Source organism: Ptychodera flava, assembly GCF_041260155.1.
Source record: "Ptychodera flava strain L36383 chromosome 23 unlocalized genomic scaffold, AS_Pfla_20210202 Scaffold_23__1_contigs__length_28996876_pilon, whole genome shotgun sequence".
In the NCBI taxonomy this organism is placed as follows: domain Eukaryota; kingdom Metazoa; phylum Hemichordata; class Enteropneusta; family Ptychoderidae; genus Ptychodera; species Ptychodera flava.
In genome coordinates this window covers 4,382,495-4,406,395 of record NW_027248277.1, presented here as the reverse complement: position 1 = coordinate 4,406,395, position 23,901 = coordinate 4,382,495, and the positions used below count along the sequence as shown (strand labels likewise).

General features: G+C 36.2%; 2 long non-coding RNA genes across 5 annotated transcripts; one reads left to right on the top strand and one right to left on the bottom strand.

Annotated features, from left to right (window-relative positions):
* Nucleotides 1–3,307: 3,307 nt before the first annotated feature.
* On the bottom strand, nucleotides 3,308–5,229 carry LOC139123999 (uncharacterized). Its single transcript, XR_011549825.1, has 2 exons — nucleotides 4,816–5,229; nucleotides 3,308–3,501 (listed from the first exon to the last, which is right to left on the bottom strand). It is a non-coding gene; the product is annotated as an uncharacterized lncRNA (long non-coding RNA).
* A 6,761-nt stretch (nucleotides 5,230–11,990) lies between these two features.
* On the top strand, nucleotides 11,991–23,155 carry LOC139123998 (uncharacterized). Of its 4 annotated transcripts, XR_011549822.1 has the most exons (8): nucleotides 11,991–13,584; nucleotides 14,438–14,613; nucleotides 14,938–15,066; nucleotides 16,131–16,337; nucleotides 16,666–16,720; nucleotides 18,581–18,675; nucleotides 19,928–20,011; nucleotides 22,438–23,155. It is a non-coding gene; the product is annotated as an uncharacterized lncRNA (long non-coding RNA). The 4 variants fall into 4 exon arrangements; XR_011549824.1 differs by lacking the exons at nucleotides 14,938–15,066; nucleotides 22,438–23,155 and adding an exon at nucleotides 15,157–15,308 and having other exon boundaries at nucleotides 19,928–20,135; XR_011549823.1 differs by lacking the exon at nucleotides 22,438–23,155 and having other exon boundaries at nucleotides 11,991–13,580; nucleotides 19,928–20,125.
* The last annotated feature ends 746 nt before the right edge of the window (nucleotides 23,156–23,901 follow it).

The window sequence follows — 23,901 nt, the reverse complement described above, 5'->3', positions numbered from 1 at the left end:
CAAGTTTCTTAAGTACTGATTTTCATACCAAAAGCGAAGGTTCTTACTTTACATAAATCCACAAAATCAAATAAACCCAATGTTTTAAGTTACTACATTATACAACCATCCCATATTATCATATACACATACAATATTATCATATTTAATAATTATCAATCATAAACTATTATTATATTTTGCCGTACATTGTCAAGGTTCTTAAGTACTGATTTTCATACCAAACGCGAAGGTTCTACTTTACATATCCACAAAATCAAATAAACCCAATGATTTAAGTTACTACATTATACAACCATCCCATATTATCATATACACATACAATATTATCATATTTAATCATTATCAATCATTAATTATTATTATATTTTGCCCCTACATTGTCAAGGTTCTTAAGTACTGATTTTCATACCAAACGCGAAGGTTCTTACTTTACAGATCCACAAAATCAAATAAACCCAATGTTCTAAGTTCCAGTTTTACAACCATCCCATATTATCATATACACATGCCATATTATCATATTTAGTCACTATCAATCATTAATTATTATTTTGCCCCTACATTGTCAAGGTTCTTAAGTACTGATTTTCATACCAAACATCAAGGTTCTTACTTTACAGATCCACACAGTTGAAATAAACCCAATGTTCTAGGTGACTATGAACCATCCCATGTTATCATATTTTCTCATTAATATTTATTTATTTATATTATATTTTGCCTTCACATTGTCAAGTTTCTTAAATACTGATTCTCATACCACACATCAAGGTTCTTACTTTACAGTCTTCCCATATAGTTCTGACACTGATTTTGCAGAAAGACACATCCACCTATCTTGCAAAGTATGAGGGTTATTGCAGAGAAAGACTTAATTACATAATTCACACATGGTTTTTTGCAGGTGTCTTTGATAAGTACGTTTTCCTGTAGCAAATGATCATGTGAGGCAAGATATGCTCACTATTTTCCAAACACCTGATATCACTTCCTGGTCTTTGTTCTGTGTGTTTTTTCATTGTCTGTATGGTTTTGTGACTGTCTTTGCAACTAGCCATGTAAATATTTGACCTATGAACTTTAGAATATAGATGGTAATATACCTTTTCCATATTACAATTATCTTTTTGAATTAATATATTTTATAATTAAGGTCACATACCAATTAATTCTGATCAACTGAAGGTTATCTGGTTTATAATGCAATTTAATTTTGTTGTCGTTATTTAGATATTTATACTTGTTGCGTCTTGACTTGGCTAAGAAACGTCAAAAAGACAGTGACAATTGGAAAAGAATTTTGAACAGAGTAGTACTGTAACAGATAAAGTCTTAGTATTGTAAATGGTATGTTTACACTGACACTAGTTTACAAGCTCTGAAATCATTGATAATTTCCATTATTTTATGCGTCTCCAACATTATTACTGCCTTTATGTCATTGCAAACATGCTCTTAGTAACCGTAGTTTATTGTATTTGTTTTGCTGAGTCATAATAAGAAAAAAACAGAAAAAATAAAAAAATCCAACCTACCGTCCCCTATTATATATTATTTCCGGAATACATGGGTTTAGGTGCCCGAGAGCAGGTGACAATTTGCCCGACGCCAGGAGGGTAAATTGTCTCCTGCTGCGAGGGCACATAAACCCATGTATTCAGGCAATAATATTTTTATTACATGCCTCTTCAAAGTTAATGCTATATGACATTTAGTTACAAGCAGGGCATTTTCAAACAATTTTACCATTATCGACCAGCATCAAACAGATTTTAACGAAAGTCAAAATAGCAGTGCGTGCATGGATATTTTACATGTAGCGTTAAGCGTCTACTTTGACGTCGAAAACATCGAAAGGCTTCACTGGCCTGGGTAACCATGGAAACCGGTCAGTACATCGTTCACCGGCCTGCTAACATCCCGGATGTTCCTATTCAAAACAATGCACTGATTTGCATTTACCTCGAGGCATGTAATAACCCTTGCCAAAGATATCATCTTGTAACAAACTTTAGACAAGTTATGTTTTTCAACTTTGTGACAAGTGTACAGACCATATGACTCTCCACCTTGTCACATCCCTGTTAACAAGCTTGTCAACACGCTTGACATGAAACTTACAAAAGCGTGGGACAAGTTTGAATCTTACAAGCTTGTAACAATTCAAAAGGTTCAGGAAAGTGGAAGGTTGAGAATTACAAGCTTTTAACAAGGTTGTGGAACACTATGGGTGTCTGCTGGTATATTCATCTATCAAAGGTTGTATCAAGGTTGTATATTACCCATAAGCCTTTGCTTCATTGCCAGCATTATTGCTGCCCGTTGCCATAGGCAACTATATTGAGCCCAGTTGGGGTCATCATGCCACAGGCACTCAGTGCCACATTTGCGGGATATTAACCAGATTTGACTGATTTGATAACACAGTGACTTCATTATTTATTAAAAGAACCAATATTGTATGTGTTACGAGTGTAGGTTTGGCAATCAAGAATGAGACAACAACATGCTAGAGAGTATGTGTACACAAAGTATGTCCTCAATTATGGCTGGAATATGGCCCTCATCACCAAACCTCTATTTGAACTACCCTACCCAAAATCCAAAGTACATCGTTGGACTTAAAACTTACCTCTTACATCAACAGATCTCAATTTCAATTACCCTTACCAAAATTGCAGTAAATTTGCAGCAAACTTTTTTCTGCAAATAAGCCGGCGATTCATTTTTCAGATGCAAATTAGGTTTCTTGTGAACTTGCTGCAAATATGCAGCTAACTCCCTGCTGCAATGTTGCTGCAAACTCTTTGCAGCAAATTTGCAGCACAATCCTTGCAGCAACTTCCGCCAAATTAATTTCAATGTTACTGAAATTTCCCACAAACTCCATACAGCACATTATTTTCCATGTTACTGCAAATTTGCTGCAAATTACACATGCAAAATTGCCTTCAAAAGTTGGTATAATTCCACAACAGTCAGCTCTGGATCAGTAATAGTAAGAAAACTGAATACATATTGAAAACCAAAGAAGCGACACAATTAAGAGGCAGCAAAATTTCTTGTATTGTACCACAAGTTTCAACTTCTCCAAAAATATAACAAGTTCAGCTTAGATGTGTACACACAGTTGTAAAATCACTTGTAGACATGGCCAATGAAAACCTGACAAATCTTAAGACAGACTGTGGACAGCACAAGATGTGTTTTATCCAACTAAGCTCTGAAATACCAGTTTCACGAGAAACAATGGTCAGCGCAAATAGTTATTATTTAATAAAAAGACAACAGAGAAATAAAAAGGTTAAATTCAAATTGTGGTACAATTTATTTTATATGCCATGTTCATTTCATGCCACATAAGTGTCTTCAAGATATTTTCTTTTGGCTTGAGAAGTTTCATTATATTTACATTACTGTCAAAGGCTGCGATTTGGCTTTCTGTTCTCTGAATTTCTTGTCCCTTTTAGGCTTTAATTAGAGAACCAGCAATGCATTCTGAAAAAAAAAATCGTTCAGGGAAGAGTGTAAGTCTTTTACCGTTTGACCAAACATTGTAAATTTCATGAAAGAAATCAATAATTATTTGAAAATGAGACAGAGTCAAGTTGAAAATTGATGCAGAAAAATGCATAAATATTCACGATCGTTTAATGATTTAATGTCCGACAACGGACAACTCGCCGTATGTTGTTTACATACACGACGGCGACAATCTGCAAAAATCTCAGCACTTAGTTACCAGTCCGGGTCAGCTCCAAAATTGGAGACGCTATACCATAATATTTTCCCCCTCTCATTAGCCAATCAGCGGCCAGCGCGCCATCAGTAAAAATTGTATTTCCTGGCAACCTCCACATGCGTCCTTCGTTACGTACGCCATACTGTGTCGAACTCCCGCGCCGTATTCTGTCATAATGTCGAACAGTTGTGTGGCCACTCTGTCAAAACACAATTTCAAAATCGCGTACCAGTTTTATTCTGCCTCAGACAACCTAACCCCATATATCGCTGTGATTCCTAGACTCTGGCTTGAAGTCCTGCGAAATATAAATCGTGTACCTACACAGATCGTTCAGAATACCCCATTTGTATCGGAGATGGCAGCGATACAAATTCTACCGTGTGGGGAACAGTTGTGTGGCCACTCTGTCAACACATTTTCAAAAATCGCGTACCATTTTTAGTCTGCGTTTGACAACTACAAAACAGGTATCGTTTTAAAGCTCTGACATTGCTCTTCTTTCTTGCAAAATTTATACGCGTACCTACACAAATAACCTTTATAACAGTATTTCTAATAGAGATGACGAACATCCACAAAATGATTCTCGGTACTTGAGCGAAATCGATAAACTGGGGTAGAAATGAATCGTCAAAATTTCGAATATTTGTTCACTAATCGGACTCCTTGTTGGACATGACCTTCTGCAGAACACGTGGATTATGTTGACTGTCGAAATTCGTCGCAATTCACAAGACAGGGGCTTAATAAGCGGCCCAAAACTGCCGATCACACTTGGTGGGTAATTTGTGACCCAGCGTGACCTGTACTTTATTAATGATGTAATCTGGTCGATGATTGGCTTAATACCGGAATACATTATCATAATGAGTCTCCAATTTTGGAGCTGACCGGACTGGTTACTGCATGGAGGTAGTACCACCTCCATGGTTACTGTAACTGTTGTGAAACGAAAGTGAATTCAGTATGAATCAGTTCTCAACGAAAATTTATCTGTAGGTAAACATAGGAATACAAGGATTACAGAACATAATAGCGATGTACAGACGGACGGTACATTGACTTACATTTGTGAACGGCTCGCAGACGCTGGAAGATTTTCGGTTGCTGGTCTCCCGTCTCCGTGCTGTACCACGGTCCCTCCACGACGACCGTGGCTGTACGTACATACAAATATAGTCGCAACTTTACTGCTTTTCGCGTTCACAAAATTAGAACTCCGTCTGTCCCTGGTACTGTATACACGTTTTTTCCAACACTGTGATATCATTTGGCTGGCGATTCCATAGAAAGATCACGAAATTGTCCACTAGATAACTCCCTGATCACAAGTACACAGCCGATGGTACCAAAATCTAACTTCGCGCCGATCAAGCCTGATGACGTTAACGGAAGTGATATCTATATATCATTACGCGATTGATAATGTAGTTCCGATTTTAAACGCTGGAATTGACTCTACATCTGCACCAATCCGTTATATATCATACTTACAATATAGCATTTAATTTATTAGTTTAATGAAAATGGTTATTTTTACCACAGAAAGACTAAAAAGAGAGTACAAATTCTTTCAGCACGAAGAATCAATATCAATACGCGAACTGAACTTGATGAACCGTGACCTCAGAGTGTAAACATGTCGACTGGGCTCCTCGTCGCTGGATACACAGGACGTGTTTGACGTTGCAAGTAGCGCATTTGATTTGCGTACAGCGGCTCGGGATGGAGTGTAATCCTAAACCTCAAATTTGTGCTCGGCAATATAATTCTAACGCTGAACACATGGACAAAAGCCTTTTACCTCAATTCATGTCATCAGAAGGCGAGATTTTGTTAGCGACATCGATGGGACACACACTGTGGATAGAGGGACTGAATGTACGTACCATGGCATAGGCTAGGCTAGGCCTAGTATGATGTGATATTTAGCTAGCTTCGAGCACAGCCACTACTCTGCTTGGAGGGAGTAGCGGGTCCTTGCTTATACCAAACATTGAATGCATTGACATTTACTTGTCTGTTTCTAATAATGAAAAGTTCTCATTAGTCGATATTTTTAAGGTACAGATTTGCAGTATACAAAAGTTTACGACGTGTCCGTACAGACCATAACAGACGCACATTTCGTTCGAAACTGCTTGCATTTTGGTATCATTCGTAGAACATACAAGGTGTAACTTGCAAGACAGACAAGTCCCTGTTTTAAAAATTTTTTTTCCAAAAAATTCAGTTGTCGATCCAACCATGATTTACCCAATCGAATTGTCAAGGTTACTATTATTAATGTCACTACGGTATACTATAGATGCGCTCTTATATCCATGCAATGTTGCCGAGTTATGCCAGCTTAACTGAAGTGTCAATTATATACCAGTTATTATTATTTTAACAAGAGGATTGTCTGTTACGAAAATAAATGAATATAAATACAAATGAAAGATCAATTTTGTGTTGCTTGCATATGACAGGTCACGAAGTGCAATGGTACACACTATACTCCCTGGTAATGAAATAGTGGGCAATCTGTCAATCATGTGTTGCTGCATATTTGCAGCAATAACCTGGCTTGACTGTAGTGCTTGTGAAGTGCTTGTGACAAACTTGAAGTTACAAACCTTGCAATTTAATTATCACAAGCATGGTACAAGATTGTAAGTTTTCACTGTGATGTCTTACAACCTTGTCAAACCTTGAAACAAGTTAAGGTCTTGCCTTTAAAACTTGTGTGAAGGTTGTCGCAAAGTTGTACAAGCATGGCACAAGATGATATCTTTGGCAAGGGAACTCATATTGGAATCGCAGTCGAGATTGTAATAAAATTGTATTGATAATTAATTACTCATTGTTTTCCTCAAGGTAAAGAAGTGGGTTGACACAGGTGCTAATGCCTGTGTCATTTACCAGAAAACAGGCCATAAAGCAGGCATTTATTTTGAAGGTAGGCCATATATTATATTAAAAGCAAGTAAGTGTAACAAAATTTTCAATAATAGTTGCATCATTCCGTAATCTTACGCTGACACAGGCAGAGGTTGCCATGCAAAAAATTGTTGCTCAGTAATGGAATTTATGGGGAGGTATTTGGACTATATAACTTTGTCTTGATATTGTTGGTCCACCATGTTGATTTGCAGTTATGGGACTCTGGAAGAAAACCCCAGCAATGAATTTGTGCAGTGTATAAAACTTAGACAAATGATATGGTTATTCTGTTTGTTTATCTGTGTCTGTGAGAAAACCTTGTGAACACAATCCAAAGCAAACTAATTTCTTGTTTTTTTCATGTATATAGAATTGATGAAAATAGGTGGTAATCTACATTGTTAAATAACCAATTAACATATTTATGAAAATTTTCCTGTAATTTCACGTTTTGTCTTTAACTTTTATCTTGCCATTGATTTCAACAATATCTGAAATATATTAATACTGATGGGAAACATTTAACGCACGGTTACTATTTGGTTCTTATCTGTAAATGTGTGTTAAATTGCACTTTCACATACATCTAGAAGAGAAGTGGATCAGTTAAAAATAACAGTTATGATACAAGTAATCACATAACTCTGTTTCAAAAGCCTTGATCCAGAAATAATAATTTAATGGGTACTATACAAACAAAGAGCGGAAGCTATTTGGAGAGTGAATTTCATTTCTTGATTCTCTTAACAGCATCTTCATGCATGATTTTCAGTCAGTACTTGATCTATCACCAAATGTCTGGACCTTAATTGATGATTGTACCAGTAGAAAGGTCATAATATCACAGGATTTACCTGAAAAGCTTTTTATTTTACCTGTGTGTAAGAGGTAAGTACTTGTTTTGTCAAGTTCCTGTTTTTAATCTCTACATTCAATAGGATTGTTATCTTGGTTTTTTTTGTTTGTTTGTTTTGTTTTTTTATTTTATTTTATTTTATTTTATTTTCTCATCAACAGCGCCATCAGGCAGCCACTTACAGACAAGAACATAAAAAAGAGAAGGATAAAATACGCTAAAATTTAAACAAACAAAAAAGCACTCTAAAAATCAAACAATATTGACAAAAACAAATTAACATGTCTTTAAAAAGTTGAATGAGATTCTTCAAAAACATCGACATCACAAACCTTATCAATCAGATCATTAAAAAGTCGTGACGTACGTCCAATCAGGCCATTTTGTGTAACATCAACTCTACAATAAGGGATATGTAATAGAGGTATATGTCTAGCAGAGTATCTAGGTACGCATAGACCATAAAAACAATTGTTTTTGTTCTATATGAAATTAATATTTTATTCTCTAATAAAGATATATTTTATATTTATATTTGCTAATATTCTCTATTTCTGTGTATTCTCAGTATCTTGACAATTGACAAGATGTTTAGGATGTTTCTCTTGGCTAGTGTTTTTCTAACTACATTCTTTTTTCTGGTGCTAAAAGTTTTAACCTCTGTTGAAAGACCTGTAAAACTGGTCAGCTATAAGGGTGTATGGACTGGTTTGAATCAGGTTTGGCATTACAGGAATGTATACAGTAATGTAATTTCTGTCTGTATGTAGTTTTGTTACCACACGTACTATAACTGAAATACCAGTTTTTGGACAGTAGTGTGTCGTAGCCTGATACATTTTCTGAAAATTTCATGAATGAATTAAAGAAAAAGGTGTCAGTTTTTAATGATATAGTTAAATACAAAAATAAATGTGTGTACATTCTGTACTGAGTCCTGTTCATACAGTGACGAGACAGACAGAAATTTCAAGTGACTTTGCCCACAGCGCTGGCTACAGACCTAGTCAGCTCTAGCTGTCACAGCATTTGGACGTCTTTGCTGAGACTGTCATACTGAAACCACCCCATGCAGTCTCACTCAGTGTATAATTATGCTTGAGTAAATATCTTTGAGTAAGAACATTTCTATGAACTAATTTTAATCTAAATACAAAATCATGAAAATAATGCCAAAAGTTGCAGCCCATGTGCCTTTAATGCTGTCCTTCTAATTGCCTCTGAGTAATTAATTAGCTTTTATCATGTTGCCGATTACTATACAGAAGGGGCTACATGACCACACACAGTGAGTAAGGTTTTGCAAAAGCTGATTCCTCCAAAATAATATTGTTGTGCATTTATTGATGACAAATATTTTACTGGAAAATGAGCACAAGAAGTTTTCTTTTTATGCAGCTTATAAGCAAATGCTCAATATTTGGTAATTTGTTTCAATATCTTTGACATGTACTCTGCCAACATTGTTACAAATTCACTACAGCAACGGCTGATCTTGTTCATTGGTGCTTAATTTTGTGGTTAAATCTGTTTGGTTGGTTTCTCCAGGTCAGGATATTTAATTGTACATCAAGACATTGATGATGAGCTAATGTCACTTTTACATCTTTCTAATTTTGCCATAACTCAAAACTTTAAAGATCACTAAGTTTAAAGGGACTAGTACAAAGAAGTTATTTTTAAAATAAAAAATGACTTAAATTTAAACATACAATTTGCTGAATTTTAATCATGGTATTCACCCTGATGTCATTGGTGTAGTTGGTTTTTATTCTGTTATTTTGTAAGGTAATAGCAGTTGATTTCCCTTGTTTACTGTAATTTTGTAGTTATTTGGGGTTGATCCAAACAATTACTTTAACATTACAGTGCATAGCTTGTCATACAGTATTCTACAGTATTCCACTTTGATTGCACTTAGTCTTTGCCTTATATTTGACACATATCACCAGGAATTGTGAAATGTAGAAGTGTTTAAAACTTCAATGTGATTATTTTAGTTATTAAAGATTTGTTTACATTGTTTTCAAAACAGAGTATTTGTTATTCTTGATTATACTTGTCTGTGCATGTAAGAACATAATCAGTCCTGGTTTTTCTTTTGTCCTATTGCACCATTAATTTGGTAAATCATGTACAGTAACCTCCTGATGAAGTGATGAAGCCATCCTGAGAGGCCAAAATGTTGGAAAGGAGTGAAATTCCCGAGAAATGGGGGTCAGGATGGAATCCAAAGCCCGAACACTTAAGGAAAAGAGAGGAGGAGAAAGGGGATGCTTGTGGGATGGGCCGGGCTGGTATGACATAAGCCCAGCGGCTGTCCCCAATGAATGAATGAATGAATGGGGGCGATTAGACAAGGGCGAATGATGCTGTGTTGTGTGCAAAAGTGGCCGATTGGCCGGGAAGGAATATTGATAACAGTCACAGGTAGAAGAGCTGATTGGCTAAGGGAACGAAGGTGAAGATGTAGGGTAGGCAGATTAGCTAGGTGTATTCACAAAACACATCTGTGATAAAACACAGATTCCACTTTAAAATACCTTTTCTTGAATGTAACAGTGCGACAATGTCATAAATTTAACCATCCATATAAATGTAATATTATGGAAATTTTTGTAAAAAAAAATTTCAATTCTCTTGATATGCTGCCATTTTACATTTGTTTCTACAAACACCCCGTCCCGAGGTTCTAACTGATGAAATTTCACAAAATGCAAGGGATGATATGATATATCACCACAGATTATCAGGAGATTTCATTTTCATAAATGTAACAATTGTAACAAAATGCAACCAATTTTAACTGAAATACCTTACATACTACAATAAATTCAACACTATTAACATATGTTCAGGAGAAAAAATTGTGAATTACCAGTGTGACGCTGACTTAGATAACAAGTGCCAATTTAGAATGATAAATTATGAAAAGCTTCCATTTCTATGTACAAGAAAAAAATCTACTCACATTGATTTAAACATTAAATACATAGTATCGGTGACTTTGGACCATTTTTCTTTATTTTTTGTTCTGTGGGATTTCCATTATACTCCTTGGCATTCTACTAGCATGATAGATTCCAAGTCTCAAGATGAAACATAGCCTTCATATGAATGACCACTGTTATTGTTGACAAATACGGTAAATGAAATCGGAACTACACAGCTAAAAGTCTGCAGTGATGTAGCATAACTGGCTAGTAACTGCAGTGCAGCACTTCTGTTACATTGTAGTTATGTCAGTCGTGTTGCAGGCATGATCCTGCAGTACTGCTACAGGCATGCTGGAACATGTGTGCAGCATGCGTGTAGCAGTACTGTACCTACAGTGCACCATACGTGAAACATTACTGTTACAGCAGTGTACCATGACAGCCACAGTATGTGTGTTGCAGCCCTGCCAGGACATTGATGTCACATGAGTGTACCTTTTATGGAGCATTATTGTTGCAGCAGTGTACCATGACAACCCAAACATTCATGTTGCAGCCCTGCCAGGACATTGATGTCACATGAGTGTACCTTTTATGGAGCATTATTGTTGCAGCACTGTACCATGACAACCCAAACATTCATGTTGCAGCCCTGCCAAGACATTGATGTTACATGAGTGTACCTTTTATGCAACATTACTGAAGTTTGTTTATTACATTCCTGCTATGAAATGCATATGGCAGTGATGGAACACAAGTGTATCAAAGTTGCTCTTTTGTTATAAATGTGTGGGAACAAGCATATAGAAATATTTCTCTGTAGTCTCACTCAAGGCTTTCAGAATGAGCATATATGTTTAACTCAAATGCACATGACATAAATTAAACGCATTGAAATTGCTTAGGAGTTTATGTTTGCTATGTGTAAATTCAGAGACTGACCACCAGACTTGGATGTACAGGGAATTACAGTTTATTACCCCACTGTTTAAAAATGTAGAATTGTAATAAAAAGCATGAATAATAGCAGTTTAACAATGAACAAGGAAACAAGAAGTGTAACTGTAAAACAATAAAATCATTCATAAATTGAATAAAATTCTTCATCTTCATTCTTTACCGATCGACTCATAAGACAACTTTCTGCCAGATAGATGTGTAACCAATCTTGGTAAGATTAAAAACCCCTTCCTTTCCAGCTCCCTGTCTCTGTTGAATTTCCGCTGAAAAAATACAAAAGAAAAAGAAGTATTTGTACAGTTACCTACATTATTTACAATATTAAATTTGTAAACAAGATCAGATATCAAATAAAATATGTTGTTTTTATTTTTCACCCTAATGTTGCTTGAATGTTGCAGGCTGTGGTTATAAATTCAATAATTCAGTGTATATGCATTTATATATATATATATATATATATATATATATATATATATATATATATATATATATATTAGGGGAGTATTTCAAAGATTCTGTCATGTGTTTAATAAAATTGTTGTAATGTCAGTTGTAAGAAAGGGTCTTAAAAGAGTCAATTCTAGATTTTGAATTTCAGTATTTTTAATTACAGTATTTTGAATGAGCTGTGAATGTATTTCACACTTTGTATGCATAACCAGATATCCAGAATTGTCGAAGGAAAAACTTGATTGTGAAATATTAGCACAATTGTTGCCTTCTAATACTGAATTCTCATAGAGAAAATAGAAAAGTATCAGTCAGGAACTTGTGATGCTTTTCATATGAACTGCAGATTTCATAATGAAGTAGGCCTACACTTTGCAAAACATTGACTTTCAATTTACAGACATCAAGATATTTCTGACATATATCTCTGATATGTGACCGTGTCCGAAAGGCGTGTCGAAAAATATTAAACATCCAGATATCTCTGATATGTGTGATAAATTAAAATTTCAGGCTTGGAAGGGGCCCTGAAAAATATGTCTTATTATTATTAAAGTTACGCACTCAAAGAGTATGCTGCAAAATGCAACTGAGTGAAGAAATTTGTGGCCAACACAATGGCTGTTAGGCAAGTACAGGCTATGAGCCTGTGTCGAAATTTAAAAACACACTACCCCACCCTGTCTGTTGGGCATTTCAAAAACATACGAAGTCAAAAACAAGGTGACACCCTAGAAATCCATAGCCCCCCATGAAGAAACTGACCTGTCCCTTGGTGTTCTATAAAATGAGATTAGAAAGTTTTTACTTGAGGTTTATAAGCTTGTAGGATGATGACACACCCCCTCCCCTCTCTAAAAAAATATAAAATAAAATAAAATAAATAAAAATAAATCAAGAAAAAAAAGTCATGTGGTATTACCAATTGAAAACAGACATCAAAACTGAATAAAGTATAACCAGCCCAGTTTGAATTGGCATAGTGCGTCCATAGGTTTCAGCTGCACGGATTGTTATTGGCACACACATTTTCGAGAACCAAAGAAACTTGCTTACTTTTTGCTTTCTTTGAGATGTCCGTTTTAGTTTTCTTCGCTCCAACTACATGATCAAAGTCCAGCTGACGACGTTTCTGGTGATGATTATTAGAACTTTGAGAAGGACCAAACACTGGAGATATGCTGGAGCTTGCCATGGTGAATCGCCAGCGCTGTACCTCTCCGTCGCAAACGGGACACCAGTTATCGTCTGCCGAGGGCTGGTGCGGCGCGCGCGGTTTTCCCTACTGCAACGGCGTGGTCGTTTCTTAAAATAAATTATCAATTATTGTTTCTGTGAAGTTAATGTTTGCATTATACCTGTTCAATTTCTCATGATTATTTTGATTTTTTAAAAATAATTTATAATATCATTGGGAAAAAGGTATGTCTGTTGACTATCGGTCAAATCCGATCGCCATAAATTGTTGTTTACATCCAAGTCAAAACGTACACAGCGGTAACGGAGTGTCCTATTGGATGATAGAACAAGTTGGGGGCGCTCTTTCATTTTTATAACCAATGACGCGGAAGCTGATTTGACACAATCGCATCCATGAAATTTGTATGTATCGTACGTACGGAGACTCATTCTGCGTGTTCCTCGTCTTTGGTGGAAATGTTGTCTGCTCGGCTCCGGAATCTTGTGAAATAAACGCACACAAGTAGGTAAGGTTGTTTTGTTAGCTTTTTGATCGTCTGATTTGGTGTGAGTTATAACGAAAAATTGTGGCTTGCAAGTTGCAATGCTGAATTAGAGGCATGGCAGTGCATTGCTTCAGATGATTGCATTATAGGCTGCCGTCGACCGTCTTTCGCTAGAGTATTGGACCGCATTCGTGTGGGATTATAGGTAGGAAGTACTTTGTGTGCAAGTGCAGCTCAGCATTTTACTGCAACAACCCACATTCCCACCATCGATGGTCTTCCGCCGAGTTAGCTGCAATAATTGTAGCCTTGGTTGTTGGTTGGGAATTGGGCTTCTGTCGTGCAAGGCACGAGCCGCACGACAGAAGCCCAATCCCCACCAACAACCAAGGCTACAATTATTGCAGCTACCGCCGAGTGTGTTTCACACGATTGCTTCAAAAAGAAGTTGACCTAAATTTGCCAAGGTCAAAAGTATTTTCAGCCGGTTAAATATTGTTGTGACTCGGCCAATTAGTGTAAATTATATTCGATTCCTTCCCCTAAACATCGTCTTATAGTATATTCTAAATGGTATTAAGGGGATGTTGCAGTCCATATGGTCAAACGTTTAACAGTCGGAGGGATAGTGACATCCTCTGCATAAAGGAGTACTTTCAGATGTACTCTGTGTACCACTTTGATTTAGATAAAATATGAGATCTCATTTGCCTCAAACTTAGATCGTCATAAATACAAGAAAAAACTTAAACCGAGTGAATAAAGTCTGTCCGATTGTTTCCATCAGTTATTGACAAATGCAGGCAGCCATGTAGAATTGTTTTTGGTATTTGCAACTTCAAAATCGTTCTGTATTACATTTTGTTTTACAAAGGTGCTGTAATGTTGCAGCAAAAATCAAAACACTCATGTAGAGTGTGTAGTAAGGACTTTGCATCAGTTCGGTACCTTAGAAAGCATGTTGGTAGCAAAGCTCATAAATATCAAGAGATGTTGTTGGCAAGGGAAAAGTATGGAAACATTGAAATTGAGGAGTCATCAGAATTGCCGGTATGTACATTTATACATTTGATAAAATTAAATAATCTTTAACATCATTGACTATGGTAAAGTCCTGGCATTGCAAATTTGATATTATTGATTTGAAAGGTTTTTTATGCAAATGCTGGATGATCCAAATGGGTTGAAGAATCCCAAAGTTGAAGTTTTGAAATCTAGCAAGAAAATGAATTAATGAGAACCTCATAAGAAATGAATGTATCTGATTTGAATAAAGATATAACTGCTTTAGCCAGATGTTCAGCATTTGAGGAGTAACTTTACTAGCCCAGTTACCCTATAACTTTCATGTCCTGTATCATGTTCTTTCCCCAGATTGCAAAGAAATTTTGTACAACAACTACATGTACCATAGTCACTCAAGCCTCTCCTGTTTCCAAGTCTTCAACAACCCTAGTTACAGCACATGATACAACAGTGTTCACAGCTCAGGCTTCAGTTTAGGTGTGTTATAATGTTAATTGATTCACTACCTTGGGTTAAAATATATAGATTCATTTACCGGATCAAATAATGGTTAAATATTTTTTCCAGAGAAATGTATGAAGCCAAGAAGTGGGCGCTGAACAAAGATTTTATACCCCTATGGTAGAGATGAACAATGACGTCTACTTTTTGAAAGAATTTGTATGGTTTGAATATGAAACACAAAACTGCTTGGATACTTATCCTCTGTATACATAGAGGTGAGTTTTTAGTCCCTGTGACGCAGACCAACGGGTACTTATAGATTGGGTTGGGTCCCGTCTCTCCGTCAGTCTGTCTATCAGTCAGCAGCCATTCTCTGTCACCCTTGAGCCATTTTTTTCAAACTGTGTGCTAGGGCAGTGTACTGTTGCATTCATATGCATGTCAATTGATTTTGCGATACAATCCAAATTGGCCACCAGGCGGTCATTTTGTTGTAATTTTTTCATGTTTATGAATCATAACTCAACTATCCTTGAACCCTTTTTTTTCAATGTTGGTACACAGATAACGTACTATGGCATATATATGCACGTTAATTTATTTCGGGATACCATCAAATATGGCTGCCAAGCATCTATTTTTTTGTGATTTTTTCATGTTTTTGAACGATAACTATCCCTGAACAGATCTCATTCAAACTTGGCACACAGACATTGTATTGTGCATGTGCATGTCAATTAATGGTGTGAGCGGGAACTGTGTCATCAGAGATGACTTGTTTAATATTAGTTTTGCAGTTATACTATTCCAGTTTAGTTAGGTGTAAAAATTGTCCACAAATATATGTATGTGAATATGCTTGGCATACAGAAAAGTAAACATATGGCGATTATCACCTATAAAAACAAAGAACATTTTGCTCTTTGGATACTGAACACAAACCATATCAGTTTCATCTCTATCAGTACTTTCAGAAAAAATGTGCCTAATATTTAAGATACTGATGGTTCTTATGTCGGGAGGAAGAGGTCTTTCAGAAATAAACAACTGTGATTGGATAGTGCTACATAAATTTGGCTTGTTTGTATGTATTCTAGGTGCCTCATGGTGAATATGATAGAGCCCAGCCAAGTGTGCTTCTGAAATTGATCCAGTGCAAAATTTATGGTGATAAAGTGTGCCATACAGACAGAGTCCTAAATGTAGAAAACGGTCATTTGAGAGGCCACTATAGAGGAAAGCTGGACCACAAAACTATAGGTTGGAAGATCACTGACAATGGATGGAACCAACTTTCAAATGAGGTAATATTTGCTCACAATATGCATTCTGTGTTTCATAATTGTTAAGCTTCATAAGATGAAAATCAAAATGGAATTAAATATTTCCCCCACTACTACAGTGGGACCATATTGTGATTATAATCAGTAAACATGTTTTTTATGTACACGGCATGGTGATTACTATGAAAAAGATGGCATTAGTTCACATTTTAACGCTATAATATCATCAATTCTTGAATGTAAATTTGAGTGATGATCAACCTTTAACTTGAAAATTGTTGTTTTCATTGGCTTTTTGTGTGCCATTACTTGATTGAATGCTGATATTGTTATTGAATTCCTGTTTCAGTTCATAAGAACAGTAAGTGAACAACATCCAATCAAGAAAATGGCAGAAAACCTCGGTAAGATAGTAGTTACAGTTCCTGTTATCTTATTTTCTGATGATGTTGGTATTAGCAGTACAAAGAAGTGGAATCCCCACAGTGTATGGTGCATGATGTTAGGTGGTCTTCCAAAAGAGGAAAACAATAAACTGGAGAACATTTCATTTGTCAATGGCTCCACTGTAGTTGATACAATGGAATTAACAAACCAATAGTTGCAGAATTGTTTTTGGCAGTTTTGGAGAGGAGAGGGGTTGTTATGTATCATGCTAGTCTAAATACTGAAGTAATAGTTGTAAGCTGACAATGTGAGACAGTCTGAAGCTGTCAATCATACCGGTGTTTCATCACTCAGATTCTGTCAACGATGCACAGTGAGTAATAGTGTTAGTGAAGAGATTATAACAGAATTTAAAATAATGATATTTGTAAAATTCAAGTTTTAATTTTGTATATCTCATGATGTTGTGTAATCATGTGATTTCATTTACTAATGAAACAAAAGAGGGTGTTAAGTTTGCCCTGTATGTTTAAGAGGAGATTCATGTAAAACTCACATTTAAATGAACCTGTAAATTCACATTAGCGAATATTGCCTGGCAGTGCAAATCTTTCAGTATCACTTTCAATGGATTGAATTATTTGCATTGTCATAAACAGTCATTCTCTGCATCTTTTAAAGCAGGAGTATCATTATCTACACTTGCATAAATATTTGTATTTACAAACATTATAGGTCTTAGTCCTTTGCAGTTGTTCACTACCTGTGGTATGATACATAAGATGGACACATGATTACACAACAAGCTAATGTTAGACCATACAACACTCAAATTCTGTCCATTTGAAAAACTTAATTGGCCAAGGTGATGTTTCAATCAATGTGAATCAGCACTTTTTACAACATTAATTCAACAGGGCTTGGAAGTGGTCTTGTTCACATCTTTATTCATTTACATGCTCCCAGTTGGACGACACACCAAGGCCACTCCACACACTCAGACATCTCCAATAAACAAAAAATCACCACACTCTGCAATGTCATGTATGTTTCTTCTTTGTACCTGATGCGAACAAGAGAAAAACATACTGTTGAGTCATTGTTGAGTCATGAACTTCACAATCATTTTGAACATGCATCTTTTATATGATACTAGTCTTGCCGGTCAATTTCCAAAGGTACATGAACTTTCATGCTCACTTAAAACAACACTGTAACCGGCCAATTGAGTTTTGCAGCTTGATCGATTTTGAGTGTAATATGATAGTACACTAATTGATTGACGCTGACTCTGTTCTGACCAATAAACCTAGGATGATATGATCACTTAATTACCTAAGTAATAGTGTGTATATTTAGTGTGTTTGTTATAACATACCATCCTTTTGTTTTGTCTCTGGTTAAGTTTCTTCTTATTAATGTGTATTAGGACCAAATGGTATGTGTCTGAGTGTCCATATGTATCTATCTCTCTGTCTGTATGTTACTGCAGCAATTTAACCGCTGCATGTATGCAGACCTTGATGTTTGGACATGTTGATGCCATTCTAAATTCTGTAGTTACTCGCATTTTCACAGTAGCATTTAGGTCTTATTTTCCAATATCCATAAACTAAACCCAAAATCGGATTTCTTATCTACGGCATTACCTCTACATTTTTCTTGGTATTTTTGAAATATTTTAATTTTAAAACAAAAACATATTTTATGTTATCTTGCCCATTAATTTATCATACTAAATATGTAATATGTTTTTATGCTCACCAATTTATAAATGCAAAAATGTTATTTGTTGTTATACTGGATGTCTATCTGTGTAATGGCCATATTTGATTTCATGGAGTTCTGAGACATTTCACATTTTGCCTCTTCATTAGGTTTCTAGCTGTGATCCATGTAAACTAGGAATGGCACGAACTAAAGCCTATACTACAACCTGTGTAAGTCAGATAGAAGCAGCAGGTGTTGAAAGGTGAGTTTTACAAACTTGAATTGTGGGGAGTGGGTAGGGACAGGCCAAAGATACTTGAGAGTAGTGGGCATCAAAATTCAGTAGGAGGGCACATTTTTTGCATATGCTCACGTGTTCACACACGTGAGCATACGTCGCAGCTCTGTCTGTCTGTCTGTCTGTCTATCTGTCTGTCTGTCTGTTGGTCCGATATCTCAAAATCGGCTGATCAGATCAGAATCAAATCTGGTACATTGATTCAGTTAGCAAATGGCAAGAACTGATTAGTTTTTGGTGGGTACATACTTTTTTGCTCATTTGCATAATTAATGATTTGAGAAAAAACGGATATACATTAAAGATACTATGATACAACATTATTGAAAGTCATTAAGCATTTTTCCTTCAGCAATTCCTAATTTGAATTTTTAATGATCTTTTCTAATTAGGGATATATACTGGGATTTACTTGATCAAAGTTGGCAAAACATGCTGTGTACATGGATGATTATACCAGGTTAAAACAATATTGAAAGTCATTTCACATTTTCATGTCAGCTAATTTATAATTTGCATATCTAATGAGCTTTCACAGTTTAGCATATATGGCTTGAAGGACTTGGCTAAAGGTAATTACACTTGCTATATAAAGTGGTGATACAATGACAGCAGTCAAAGAAGGTATTTTTATTCTAGCTAATTACGTATTTGTATACTTCATGATCTTTTAGAGTTAATTGGCGGTGAATATTGTTCATTATGTTGATCATAATACTTTCAATGAAGTTGCAAACATGTGCAAAAGGTTCAAATTTTCATATAACTGCAAAAATAATGAAACATGTGAGCATTTTCAGTTCATATCTGGTCCATGTATGCCAGTGGGAGGGCAGTTACGAACAGCTCTACTTTCCCAGCCAAATTTTAGGTAAAGGTCGAAAATAAGTAAAATAGGTCTATCAGCCCTCAAAACATGTTTTGTGATGATTTTGTGAAATTGATGAAATTTACCAGTTGGCAGCACCTGAGGGTAAGATTTTGCCTCAGGCATCATAATTATTCCAGAATGTGTTAGCAGGCAATATCAGTGCATGCTATAGGGCTATGTCACCTAAGCCTGTTCTATCACTTTTGATCTATATCATGTGAGTGAAACTCAGCCAATCACAGTAACTGAGTAACATGTGATGTGTAATACTGGCATACCTTTTACAACCCTAAAGACAGTACAATATACACATGAAAACAATTTCTTTTCTTTTCCTCAAAAAAGTGAAAGGAAGCATTAAAGAACAAAGTATGGAGTAAATGAGTCTGAAAACTGCCTAATGGAGTTACAGTCATTTGATAATGGCAGGTAAGTCAAGTTAGGCATATTATTGACACCAAATTGGCCTTCATTGCTGTGATTGGAGACATACTGGTACACCATGCCTTTTCTGTGCTGTGATTGCTCAAATCACTATCATGTGTTTGTGTCAATGTTAAGCTGATACATTCATGAGAACATCATTAATAGTTACATGACAGGTATCTGAGTACTGTACCGTATGTTGTTGCCTGCAGTGTATTTGCCAGAGCAATTAGAGTGGTGGTCACAACTCTTTGAGTTTTTGGTAAACAACAGAAACTCAATACGATAAATTTCATGCAAATTAGCCACTACTCTGTCTAAATTGTCTAACGTGTATGTCATTTTAGGGTCTCCAGATAAGTTGAATGGTACAGTCATGATATACACGTTAGACATTTTAGACACGTTAGGTCCGTACACGTTAGGTTTGCACGATACACGATAGGTTTGCACGATTGGCATGATAGATTTTGACTCATGTGGAGAACCTAAAATGACATGCACGTTAGACATTTTAGACACGTTAGGTGCGTACACGTTAGGTCGGCACGTTACACGATAGGTTTGCACGATTGGCATGATAGATTTTGACTCATGTGGAGAACCTAAAATGACATACACGTTAGACATTTTAGACACGTTAGGTCCGTACACATTAGGTCTGCACGATTGGCATGATAGATTTTGACTCAAGTGGAGAACCTAAAATGACATACACGTTAGACATTTTAGACACGTTAGGTCCATACACGTTAGGTCGGCACGTTACACGATAGGTTTGCACGATTGGCATGATAGATTTTGACCCATGTTGAGAACCTAAAATGACATGCACGTTTGACATTTTAGACACAGGTGCGTACACGTTAGGTCGGCACGTTACAAGATAGGTTTGCGTGATTGGCATGATAGAGTTAGACCTTACCGTGTTTGTAGGCCATCAGGTGAATCTTGAGACATATCGTATAACGTGCCGACCTAAGATTTACGGAGCTAACGTGTCTAAAATGTCTAACGTGTATGTCATTTTAGGTTGTCCACCAGTCAAAATCTATCATGGCAATCATGCAAACCTATCGTGTATCGTGCATACCTAACGAGTACGGATCTAACGTGTCTAAAATGTGTACGTGTATGTCATTTTAGGGTCTCCAGATAAGTTGAATGGTACAGTCATGATATACACGTTAGAGATTTTAGACACGTTAGGTCCGTACACAATAGGTTAGCATGATAGGTGCATCCGTGTTTGGTAGATTTGACCGATGTTGAAAACCTAAAATGACATACACGTGAGACATTTTAGACACGTTAGGTCCGTAAACGTTAGGTTTGCACGTTACGTACACGATAGGTTTGCATGCTTGGCATGATAGAAATTGGAGTCATGTGGAGAACCTAAAATGACATACACGTTAGACATTTTAGACACGTTAGGTCCGTACACGTTAGGTTTGCACGATACACGATAGGTTTGCACGATATGCATGATAGATTTGACTCATGTTGAGAACCTAAAATGCTATACATGTTAGACATAGGTTCTTTAACGTTAGGTCTGCACGATACACGATAGGTTTGCACGTTTGGCATTTTAGGCACGTTAGTTCCGACCTGGCATACACGTTAGACATTTTAGAAACGATAGGTGCGGATATGTTGGGTCTGCACGATACACGATAGGTTTGTAAGTTTGGCTTTTTTGGTCACGTTAGTTCCGACCTAACATGTCAAACATGCACTACTAAAATGTAAAAATGTCTAAAATGAAAAAATCCCGACTTCTGGCCATGGATGGGTGTGCTACCTAAACTCCAATAATTACCATCTTCAATCAACAAGGCTACCCGTTACATATCAATATTATCATTGTATTACTGTTGTTACTATGATCTTTGATCACATTACATCCAACACTAAATTTGTTGACAGCCATAAACTTCAGAATGAGCAGTGCACACTAGTTTCCAGCAAGAATCCACCTGTCTTTGAAAAATCTGATTAGATTTTCCAGTTATATTTATAAATTGACTCGGGACTGCAACTCTATTGTGTGTACATTTTTTTATTACATTCATCCAATAACAAGCCCATGTCAAGTATCAGATCCCTACTCTGTTTTGAAAATTATGTATATCATCATTCCCCCCCCCCCCCGCCCGCGCGCCAGGTCCCTCCCTCTTTTCCCAATCACCACCAAATTACTTGGTATTTCAATTGTTTTTTGGAGTTAAACATGAAACCAAAGTAAATACATGAAACAAAAGCCCTGGAAATATTCTTCAAAGGTTATAGCAACTGCCCCTTGATAATGAAATCTTTGTGGCCCTCATGATGTTTTACCTTGGGCAAGACTATTCATTTAAGCATCGTAGTTGAGTTATATTAATTTTCTAAGATGTGTATATTTTTTCCCTTTTTTATTCTAGTCATATGGACAACTAACCACTTGTATACAGATTGGTGATGGTCAAAGGAAGCTTGGTCTCTGTATTTTGCGGAGCTTAACACCGTGTCGGCCAGCTAGATATGACAAGTTTAACTGTGAAATTTTCAACTTAACAAATCATACCGAAGTTATTCAATCAGATCAAATTACTAGATTAGTTTCATTTGTCCACTGCTGTGAATATACAACATGTCGTATAATCAGAGTTCAGGGGATTGAGAAATTTGTACATGAAAAACTATATACCTTTCTTAGATTCAATAGATTTTTCATTGGATGAACAAACAGGGCATGTAAATACATTTCATAGTTCCAATATAATGTAAATCAAGATGTATTTGATGATCAATTTTCTGAAATAAAATCAGCTTGTGTACATTTTAGTTGTATAGACTTTTGCATATTAAGTATCTGATAATTTTCCCAAACACAAAAGGCAGTCAGATTAAATCATGTGCTACGGTTTATTCAGCCTGTATATGTTAGTTGTTTTCTACTCTCATCATCAGAAAAAAGAGAACGGGATAACAAAATAACCATTACAGTCTGAATAAATCGTAATATCTGAGTTTAATCACATTTAGGAAATCACGACATAAGGCTGCCATTCAGAAATGATATGAATTGAATTTAGCAACTGAATAGCACTTTGCTAAAATCAAGGAGCTGCCTCCAAAATGAGTTGAAACAGCTTTATCCTTGTGACCAGTGCAGTTACACTCATGAATTGGCATGGCTGTAATGGTGGTGCTACATTCCTGTTACACTCCTACACTGGGTTAGCTGTAACAGTGCTGCACCATTCCTGTTACACTCCAGCGCTTGCATTGCTGTAACAGTAGTGCTGCATTTCTGCTACATGCATGCCCAACACGACTGTAACAGTGCTGCAGCATTCAAGGTGCATGCCAGTCACAGCAGCTATGCTGCATTACCGCGGTTACTTTCCAGTTACATTGCTGTACTGCAGGGCTGTTACACACATGCTACATGACAGGTGCATACCAGCCTAGCTTCAGTGGTATACCTTTAAGGATGAGAGGTACCTTTAACGATACTTACATGTTTATATTTTGAATCCAGTATTTTTTGTAAATGTGTTTGTTTTCCAATATATCTGTGCGTGTGTTTGTTTGGTCAAAAACACGTTTTTGAGGTTTTTACTTAAAATAGTCTATAAGTATAGATGAGTGTGCCGATTGGTTATCTGTAAACAGCAATCAACAGTAGGGTACCTTAGGGATAAAAGCGAGTCTCAGAATTTTTAAATTCTTTCCGTTTTTGTGCAGTAAATGGTAATGATAACGAACGGTAATTTATTAAACAAACACAGGGTAGTCACTTTCACAGCCTATTGTACAAAAATCGAAGGCATAATTTAAAAACTTGAATACGGTGGCTGTGAAATGTCATTGACAAGTGACCGGGCTTTATAGTGAAGGAA